We start from the raw sequence: 8,670 nt of genomic DNA on the forward strand, positions 1-8,670 counted from the left end.
TGCAAATACTCCCCTCCCTCCCCGCCCCCGCGCCTACTGATCCTGCCGCCCCCGGGGACCGCAGAAGGGGACCAGGGACCTGGGAGCCATGGATTTGAAGGCCAATGGCCCTGGGTTGCAGCCGCCTCCAAGCGCTCAGAGCTTGCCCCCAGCGCCGGCCAGGGCTCTCACTTACTCCCAAGCGCCCTGAACTGCCCCTTTCCCACCTGTAAAGTGGACCTCAGAGCCGCCTGCTTGCGGGTGTGTCCTGAGGGGGGTTTGTAGTCATTCTCCAAGGCCCCGGGGGCCGAGGGGGGGGCGGGGAATTGGAGAACAGGTCCTCTCTACGCTTCACATGTCAGACCCGACCCCCTGCCTGGGAATCGCACCTGTTGAGAAGTTTCATTATTCACATCATCGTAACAACGTGGAGGCCACCACTGTCAGCACGTCCTCCTCTGGCAGCTTCCTTCTCAGAAAGGGGGTTCGCTGGTCCCCCAGGTCAGAGGACGGTCGGAGGATGAAGCTGGCACATCACCTCCCGCGCTGGGCGGCCGTCTTTTCAGCGTTGAGTTCTCACCCACAGCTCGCTGTGCCGGGCGAAAGGAAGCTGCCGGAGGAGGACCGGGTGACAATGGTGGCCTCCACGTTGTTATGCTGATGTTAATAGTGAAACTTCTCAACAGGTGCGATTCCGGCAGGGGGCCTGGTCTGACATGCGAAGCGCAGAGAGGACCTGTTCTCCAATTCCCTGCTCCCCGCCCACCCCCACCCCCGGGGGCTTGGGGAATGACTACAAACCCCCCTTTGATGGGAGGGCCCCTGTCTTTGATCTGCCCCCGACAGGTGGGCCATCTGAGGCCTGCGTTCCCTCTGTGAGCTTCTGGGGCTCGGCCCCCTGGCCTGTGGGTGGGGTGGGGGTGCGAAGGAATTCAGTGAGTCACTGGCTGAGAAATCCTTGTGATGTGAAGCAGTGCCCGCATGAGGCAGTTGCTAAAAATAAGAACATGGAGGTACCAGCACTCACCATCCCTGAGCGCCCTGCGTGCCCACCGCGCGGCGAGCACCTGCAGCCTCACAACAGCAGGGGTGTCGCCACCACCCACTTGGCAGGCGAGGAAACGGGCGCAGGGTTCGGCCCCTGCACACAGCTGTGGGGCGGCAGGGCCCGGGCGGGGGTCTGGGTTGTTCCTGAATGTCTGATGCCTGCTGAGCGGACCCCACCCACCTCGCCCTCTATCCAGAGGGAGGCTGAGCCCCGGCCTGGCCCCTGCACCACATCCCAGTGCCTGGGTCCCCGCTTGTGCGGGGTGAGATCATCCAGCTGGAAGCTTCGGGCTGACGTCACAGCTGGGCCTGAGCCTCGGCGCTCTCTGTAATTACTGCGGGGCCAGGCGGCTGGTGTGGAGCCAGGATAGAGGGTGACTGCATGGCCCAGAGGGCGCTGCCTGGCCTGGGGCCTGGGGCCTGGGCCGGGGCCGGGTGAGGGCTCCGGGTGGGTGGGAAGGGGGAGCGGCTGGGTCCCATGGTTTGCTGTGGGTTTGCTGTGGGTTTGAGTGGGTGGTGTGTCTGTCGGGCTGTGTGTGTCTGTGGGCGAGTCTGCAGGTGGAATTATTTCAAAGCCCCTCCTCTTCTTCCTCTGCAGGCCGCCCTCCATGGCCCCACAGAGCCTGGGAGGAGGTGGGGACAGCCTCGGGGCCTCATCCACCTTCTCATCGGAGAGTGCCTGCAGCATCGAGGCCCTGGGGCGGGAGGAGAGGGTGTGCAGCCAGCAAACAGATGTAGGCATCATTGGCATTTATCTGGCACTTTCCATGTGGCAGGTTCTATTCTAAGCACTTTCAATTTACGTATATTCATCTAATCTTCCCGTGGCCCTACAAGGAAGGGACTGTCATTACCCCATTTTACAGATGAGGAAACGGAGGTACAGCGAGATGACGTGACTTGCCCATGTATACAGTCTCTGTTAAGTGGCAGAGCTGGGATTCGAACCTGGGCAGTGTCGCTCTTGAGCCCTCTGCTCTGCGCCTCTTATAATCATGGTCACCACTTCCACGTACTGAGCACTGACTGTGTACCAGGCCCTGGGCTCAGCTCTTTTACTTGTGACTGCATTGAATTCTCATGGCTCAGAGAGGTAAAGCCACCTGCCCTGGGCCACACAGCGGGCTGAGGGTTGGAGCCTGAGCCAGTGGGACTTGGGAGCCACGGGAGCAGCCAGAATGGACTCTGCTGCCCGGGTCCTGTGCGGTGACCCTCCCACGGGCCTGCTGTCCCGCCCCCACTGGACACTTGCTGCATTTTGGGGTCAGGCCAGCCTTCTGCTCGGGGAAGCTGAGCAGGGAGGCAGCTGCTTGTCCTGCTGACCCAGCCACCTCGGGAGGAGTCAGCTGACCCCCGAGGAGAATGACAGCAAGCTCCCTGGGTGAGAACACAGGGCCAGGCCCGGGGGGGCCAGGGAGGAGGGAGCGTCCAGGCTGGTTCTCCTGGGAAGGAGGCCCTTGGAGGGTGTGGGGGTGCTAGGCCCCAGGCCCAGGGATGGGGTGCTTTAGGCTGCCATCTTCTTGGAGCTTCCACACTGTTAACGTAAAAAAAAAACACATTGAAACCTGTAAAGAATTTTTGTGAGTTTATCTGAGCCAAACTGTCGACATATGCCGGGAAGCAGAACCTCAACGAATTGAGATAGTGCTCCGGAGAATGGCGGGGTTACATCTGTATTTATACATTTGCAATCAAAGGAGGGACGTAGGTGGGTTACATGAAATTCATTGGTGATAGATTAAGGAGGAGGGATAAAGCAAAGCAGGGAAACCCCTGGGATTGGATAAAAAGTGAAATGATGGCCCTATCCGGTTTGGCTCAGTGGATAGAGCATCGGCCTGCAGACTCGAGGGTCCCAGGTTCGATTCCGGTCAGGGGCATGTACCTTGGTTGCGGGCACAACCCCGGTGGGGAGTGTGCAGGAGGCAGCTGATCGATGTTTCTAACTCTCTATCCCTTCCCTTCCTCTCTGTAAAAAATCAATAAAATATATTTTTTAAAAAAGTAAAATGATGGACACATACTTAGGTGGGTGCAGGATCAATTAACATGATAATGAAGGAATTTGTAGTATCTGTCCTGGCACCCACCACATTTGGTGGTGCCCCAGGGGCTCCAGAAAAAGGGAAGTTACAAGTTACCCAGACATTTCCAGGATATGTTATCATAGATGCAAAAAGACAGACAGGCTCAGTGAAGGTAAAGGCTGACCTTGTCAGTGAAGATACTGGCCTAGGACGTAGTAGCTGCCCACCATCACTGCTTTTAGTTACAGTTTAATTTCAGACCATCCTTTGTGGTGACTTTAGGTCTCTGAGTTTGCAAGACTGCCATGCAGGCCTTCCCTGAGCTTGTCAGGTCAGCATGTGGCCCCTTTCGTCCACAACACGGAAGGACCACAGTGAACCCTCAAACAGACCAGCCAGGGTGAGGGTGGCATCACCAGCATCCTGGACACGGGCCCGGGGAGAAGCCCGCAGCCGCACAGGTGGTGCCAGGCAGACAGACAGACACAGGCTTGTCCTCGCCTGACTCTGTGCCTTTGCTTTTCACGCAGAAAGAAACCCCATGCCCTCCCTTCCTCCCCAGCTCCTCGGCCTGCACCTGCGGGGCAGCCATGGTGGGAGGGGCTGGAAGGCCTCTGTGACTCCCTTAAAGGCAAGGGTTTCTGCAGGACATTTCTGCCTCATGTTTTAGCTGCAATTCCAAGGGTTTGGAACTCTCTTCCGGGTGTGGGGACAACCCCGCCCCCACTAGGCTCCAAGCCCCGGAAGACCAACTCCAAGCTCCCTCTCTCGGAGTTCCCAGAGCCAGCAGGTCTCTGGCCATGGGGGCCACACGCTCCTGTCTTCTCTCCTTCCCTCAGGCCCCACAGAAGACCTTGGCTCCTGAGGGCAGAATTACTGGGTGTCCTGTTCGCAGCAGCCCCCCCCCCCCCCCCCCCCCCCCAAGAGTGCCTGGTGCCTTGCGGAGCTCAGTGTATCTTGGCTGAGTAAGATGTGTTAGCAGCCCTGTGCACACACGTGAGAGACCCCACACAGTGACAGCTCTGGGTTATTCACTAACATCTCCCGAGCTAGCGCCTAGAAGGTGCCAGACCCCAAGCGAAGTGCTTTCCAAGCATGTTTTTATTTAATCTTCACATCAGTCCCCCCTCCCCCCCTCAGAGGTTCCTATTATCATCATCCCATTTTACAGATGAGGAAACTGAGGTTCGAGGCATGATGTGACTTGTTCAAGGCCACCCGCTTGTGGGTTCTGAACCCAACTGTGTCTGAACGTGGGGCCCTGTGCTCTGCTTCTGCCGCACACCCATACAAAACCAAATGGCTAATAAATCAAATAACATAACAATCACACGGTCCCGCCCTCAACAAGCCTGTGCCTCACAGTCCTAGGAAGGTAACGCTATTGACTGAGCCCTAGCAGCCTCCTGTTATTGCCTCCAAAGCTCTGTCCAGGGGATCAGCTCCTCTGACCACCTCTACAGAAAATTATAATAACAATCCTAACAGTAAGAATAGCAAGCATTAGTGCTTTGCACCAGTTGTGTTTATAGATGTCAACTTAAGTATTCCTCACCCAAGTTGCTCTAAGACAGTTTATTCTCTCCACTGGAGGACGATAATATTGAGGCACAGAGAGGTTAAGTGACGGGGTCAGGGTCACACAGCTTCTGAGCGGCAGAGCAGTTATCAGACCCACTCAGTCTGGCTGCAGGGTCCGGGCTCCTAGCAGCCGTGTGATTCTCTGAACAAACCCAAAACAAAGCCCCGTGATTTGAGGCCCACTTCCCGCCAGGCTCTGCTAAATGCTCCATGTGCCTCACCTCTTCATCCTCACGGCAACCCTCGGCCGCAGCGGGACATTGTCCACCCTGCTTCATGCTGAAAAGGCTACGCGGAGTGCGATCTCGCTGACCGGCTCCGAAGCAGCCCAGCAAGGGCGCGCCTGGGCTCGCTCACTCGCTCGCGCGTTCATTCATAGTTACTCGTTCTTACATGCAAAGCACCCGCGAGGCGCCAGCGAGGAGGCGGGGAGGGAACGAGACAAGCGACTGCTCTCATGTCTGTCCATTAACAAGTCATCAAATCAACAGCTAAAGCCATTTCAGGTGCTGACAGGTCTATGGAGGAAACGAAGGCTGCTGGCTACCTTTCTGATCCCGTTCCCTGCTGCCACCCTCCCTCCCTCCCTCCCCGTGCTGAGGCCCAGTGACCCCCTTTCTGTCCCCAGACAGGAGAACCACACCCATTCCTGTCTGAGGACCCCACACCCTCCGCTGCCACCACTGCCCGGGGCCCCCCCCACCTCCAGGCTGTCTCTCCCTCCATCCTGGCTCCACTGGAATTCCACATCCTCAGAGACCCCCACCCGCTGGCCCTGAGGCCCAGTCTCTCCTCGGCTGACTGCCTCGTCTTCTGCGGCACTTGCCCCTACGTCATAAGCTACCCTCTGTCGTGTTTGCTTTCTGCCTCCTCCCTCCGAACGTCAGGCCATGAGGGCTGAGGGCGGGGACTTGCGTGTGACTGTGGCCGGGTCAGCGACACTGGGCACAGGACCGGGCGCACATCGGGGCGCAGCCAGGTCCCGGGCGCCTGCTGGGTAGCACCTTCCTAGCACCTGGGGTGGGAGGAGCCGTGTAACTAGCTGTGGCCCGTGAGTGAGAAGCAGAAGCCAGGCCTGTGGCCGCCGGTTCAGAGCGTTTGACATCATAGCGCGGGAGCCTGGCTGCCTCTTCCCTCTGCATCGGCGCCAGCCTCACTACCCAGTGGAGCGCCCGCTGGCCAGCGGCCCGGGGAGAAGCCAGCCTCTGCTCCTCCCGGAACCAGGGCGTAGCCTGGACTGTCCCGAGGGGCTGCCCTCCCACCTCTGTCCTCGTGCTTCCTGGTGCGGCTCCAAAAGCGCATTCTCAGCACCCGCTTCTGAGGGCCAGTCCCCTGCTCCTCCGCCAGGAGCCCCGGCCGGGGGCGCGGCGCCTCTCCTCAGGGTGTGGGCATTTCAGGGCCGTTCTGAGGCGCGTAGGCAGGGGGTGGCTCTGAGGCCTTTGGGCGGGGAGAGCTGGAGCGAGTGGCATTTTGACGTCCCTTTCCCAGGCACCTCTGAGGTCCGGGCCGAGCTGGTTCCACCAGTTGGTGACCATGACGCTAGGCAACTGCTTTGGAAACAAGTTTGTCTGTCGGTCTGTTTTGTGTTGCTTTTGGGTCTGGGAATTGGCAGCTGGCTCCTGGGTGGGTTCAGCCTGAGAGGGTGCTTGTGGTTTGAGGGGGGGGGGGCGAGAGGAGCTGGAGAGGACGATAGAGATGGACAAGGAGAGCTATGAGCACACAAGACTCCTGTTTGCAGCTGTTTCGCCCTGAATACAAGATGAGCTTTAGCTGTGAATAGCAGTCAAAATAACAGCGGCTGAAACAAGAGAGAGGTTTTTCTCCCTCATGTCCAAGCCCAGAGACTGTCTGGTACTGACATGGGGCTCCTCCTCCACAAAGTCTAGAAACGGAGACCTTCCCATCTTACTGTTTTGTCTCTGTGGGCTCCGTTCCCAAAGCCACCTCATGGACCAGAGAGCCACTTGCGTTCCAGCCATCATATCCACATTCCATCCAGCGAGAAGGGAGGAAGGAAGAAGAAGGAAGAAGCACACGCACAAAAAGCTAAAGAAGTTTCTGAAAGCTACCACACCGAATGTCTGCCTACATCTCATTGGCCAGCGTTAGTCACATGGCCACACCTAGCTGCAAGGGAGGCTGGGAAGTGCAATCTGTACTCTGGGTGGCTATGGACCCAGTTAAAAATGGGTTTTATTACTAGGGATGAAAGGGCAATGGCTCTGGGGAGGCGACAATCTCTGCCATAACCTGAGAGTCAAGACAGATTTTGCGAACGATTCCAAGTTGGTTCCTTTGGGAAACTGGTGAGAAATATGTACTGTTCTGCACCAAAATGCTGATATTTTTATACATAAAAGCTTAGTGGGAGGTCATGGATTCCCTTAGGTTAAGATCACTTCATCCAGAAATAGGGTGGAGGTGAGGGAGACTGGAGGGGAAAAACTGTGTGTATGTATGTATGTGTGTGTGTGTGTGTGTGTGTGTGTTCGATATGGTTGGTGTTGTTTATTTTGGTTTTAGATTCGGAGTAGGTTGTGACAGGGACCAGCATTACACCTTGAGAAATGGTTTGATAAATCCCATTGGCAATGGAAGAAAAAGAAAAACAAAACGGAAAACTGCCCTGAGCCCCGTGTGCACGGTGGGCCACAGCGATAGAAGGGGCGGGGCGGGACTCAGGGTGTGGGAACGCCGGCAGTCCCCGCGCCTCCCACCGGTGCACCGATGCCGGAACAGGTCTGTTGGAATGTGGATGACGTGTCGGGGTGGGGACACGTGGGGCTCGCCCACTGCTTAGGAGGCTCTGGGTTCTTCTGCGTGGAGGAGAGACGTACGGAGGGCGGCAGCTGGGAGGAGTGACTCTCTTGAGAATTTGGTGTTCCAGGCGCTTTGACCTTTTGCCCATCCCAAAAATGTAGCATAAGCTTCCCCTGGGCAACAGAAACCCCCTAATTTATTTTTTATTTTTTTAGTGTCAGTAATGATATTAACGCAATCAGGCACTGGACTAAGTGCTCTGCATGCAATAGCTCTACTCATTTCTATGGCAACCTTATGAGATTGGTACTTATCCTCATTGGGAAATGAGGGACCTGAAGCTCAGAGAGGTTAAGCCACTTACACATAGACACACAGCTAGGAGGTAGCAGAGCGAGGCTGACACCTGGGTCTTTCTAACTCCCAAGTTCTCACTCTCAGACACGGCCTTAAATAACAACAACCACCATGTGATTCCCAACAAACAATGGAATATTACTTGGCCATGAAAAAGAACGAAATCTTACCATTTGTAACACTGTTTATGGACCTGGAGGCTAATGTGTTAAGTGAAATAAGAGAAAAACAAACACCATACGATTTTACTTGTACTAGTATGTGGAATCTATAGGACAAAATAAATGAATAAACAAAACAGAAACAAACTCATAGACAGAGAACAGACTACTGGCTGCCAGAGGGAGGGGGCTGGGGACTGGGTGGAAAAGGTGAGGGGATTGAGCACAGCTGGTAGTTACAGCACAGTCCTGGGGTGTGAAGCGCAGGGAGCAGACAGTCGTTACTGTAATAACCGTGTGGTGCCAGGTGGGGACTGGAGCTAGTGGGGGGTCACGTCCTAAGCTGTACAAATGCCTAACCCCCGTGCTGTACACCTGAGGCTAATATGTTATTGAATGTCAAGTGTAATTGAAAGATAAAAACATTAATTAAAAAATCACTTTATTCTCTAATTTCAGGACATAAACCCCAGAGCTGCCCATGGTGCTGGACGGAAGCAGGTGCTCACTCTGCCTGCCGTCTGCCTGCCTCGCTGCCTTCTCTCTCTCCCAGGAGGGCACAGTCCCCGAGGGAGGAGCAGGAGAGCGTCTTCGGCTCCCGATGTGCGATGTGTCGCCACTTGGCCAGCCCTCCGGGGCACCGCACCCCCATCAGGTGAACCCCCGCCAGCTCAGAGATGCCTGGGCTTAAAGGGAGGCCGGCTGGCGACCCCAGGCCGCTGCAGTCATTTGAAGGCTGCAGGGCCAGGTGTGGCTGC

The 8,670-nt window shown here is 56.4% G+C and overlaps 1 long non-coding RNA gene across 1 annotated transcript in view; it reads left to right on the forward strand.

Moving 5' to 3' along the window:
* Positions 1-8,670, forward strand: part of LOC106725688 — an 89,493-nt gene that overhangs the window by 70,953 nt on the left and 9,870 nt on the right. The window contains exon 3 of the long non-coding RNA XR_001361615.1: positions 8,372-8,567. This is a non-coding gene — a long non-coding RNA (uncharacterized LOC106725688). The remainder of the gene's footprint in view (positions 1-8,371; positions 8,568-8,670) is intronic.

Source organism: Myotis brandtii, unplaced genomic scaffold (genome assembly GCF_000412655.1).
Source record: "Myotis brandtii unplaced genomic scaffold, ASM41265v1 scaffold181, whole genome shotgun sequence".
Taxonomy (NCBI): Eukaryota; Metazoa; Chordata; class Mammalia; order Chiroptera; family Vespertilionidae; genus Myotis; species Myotis brandtii.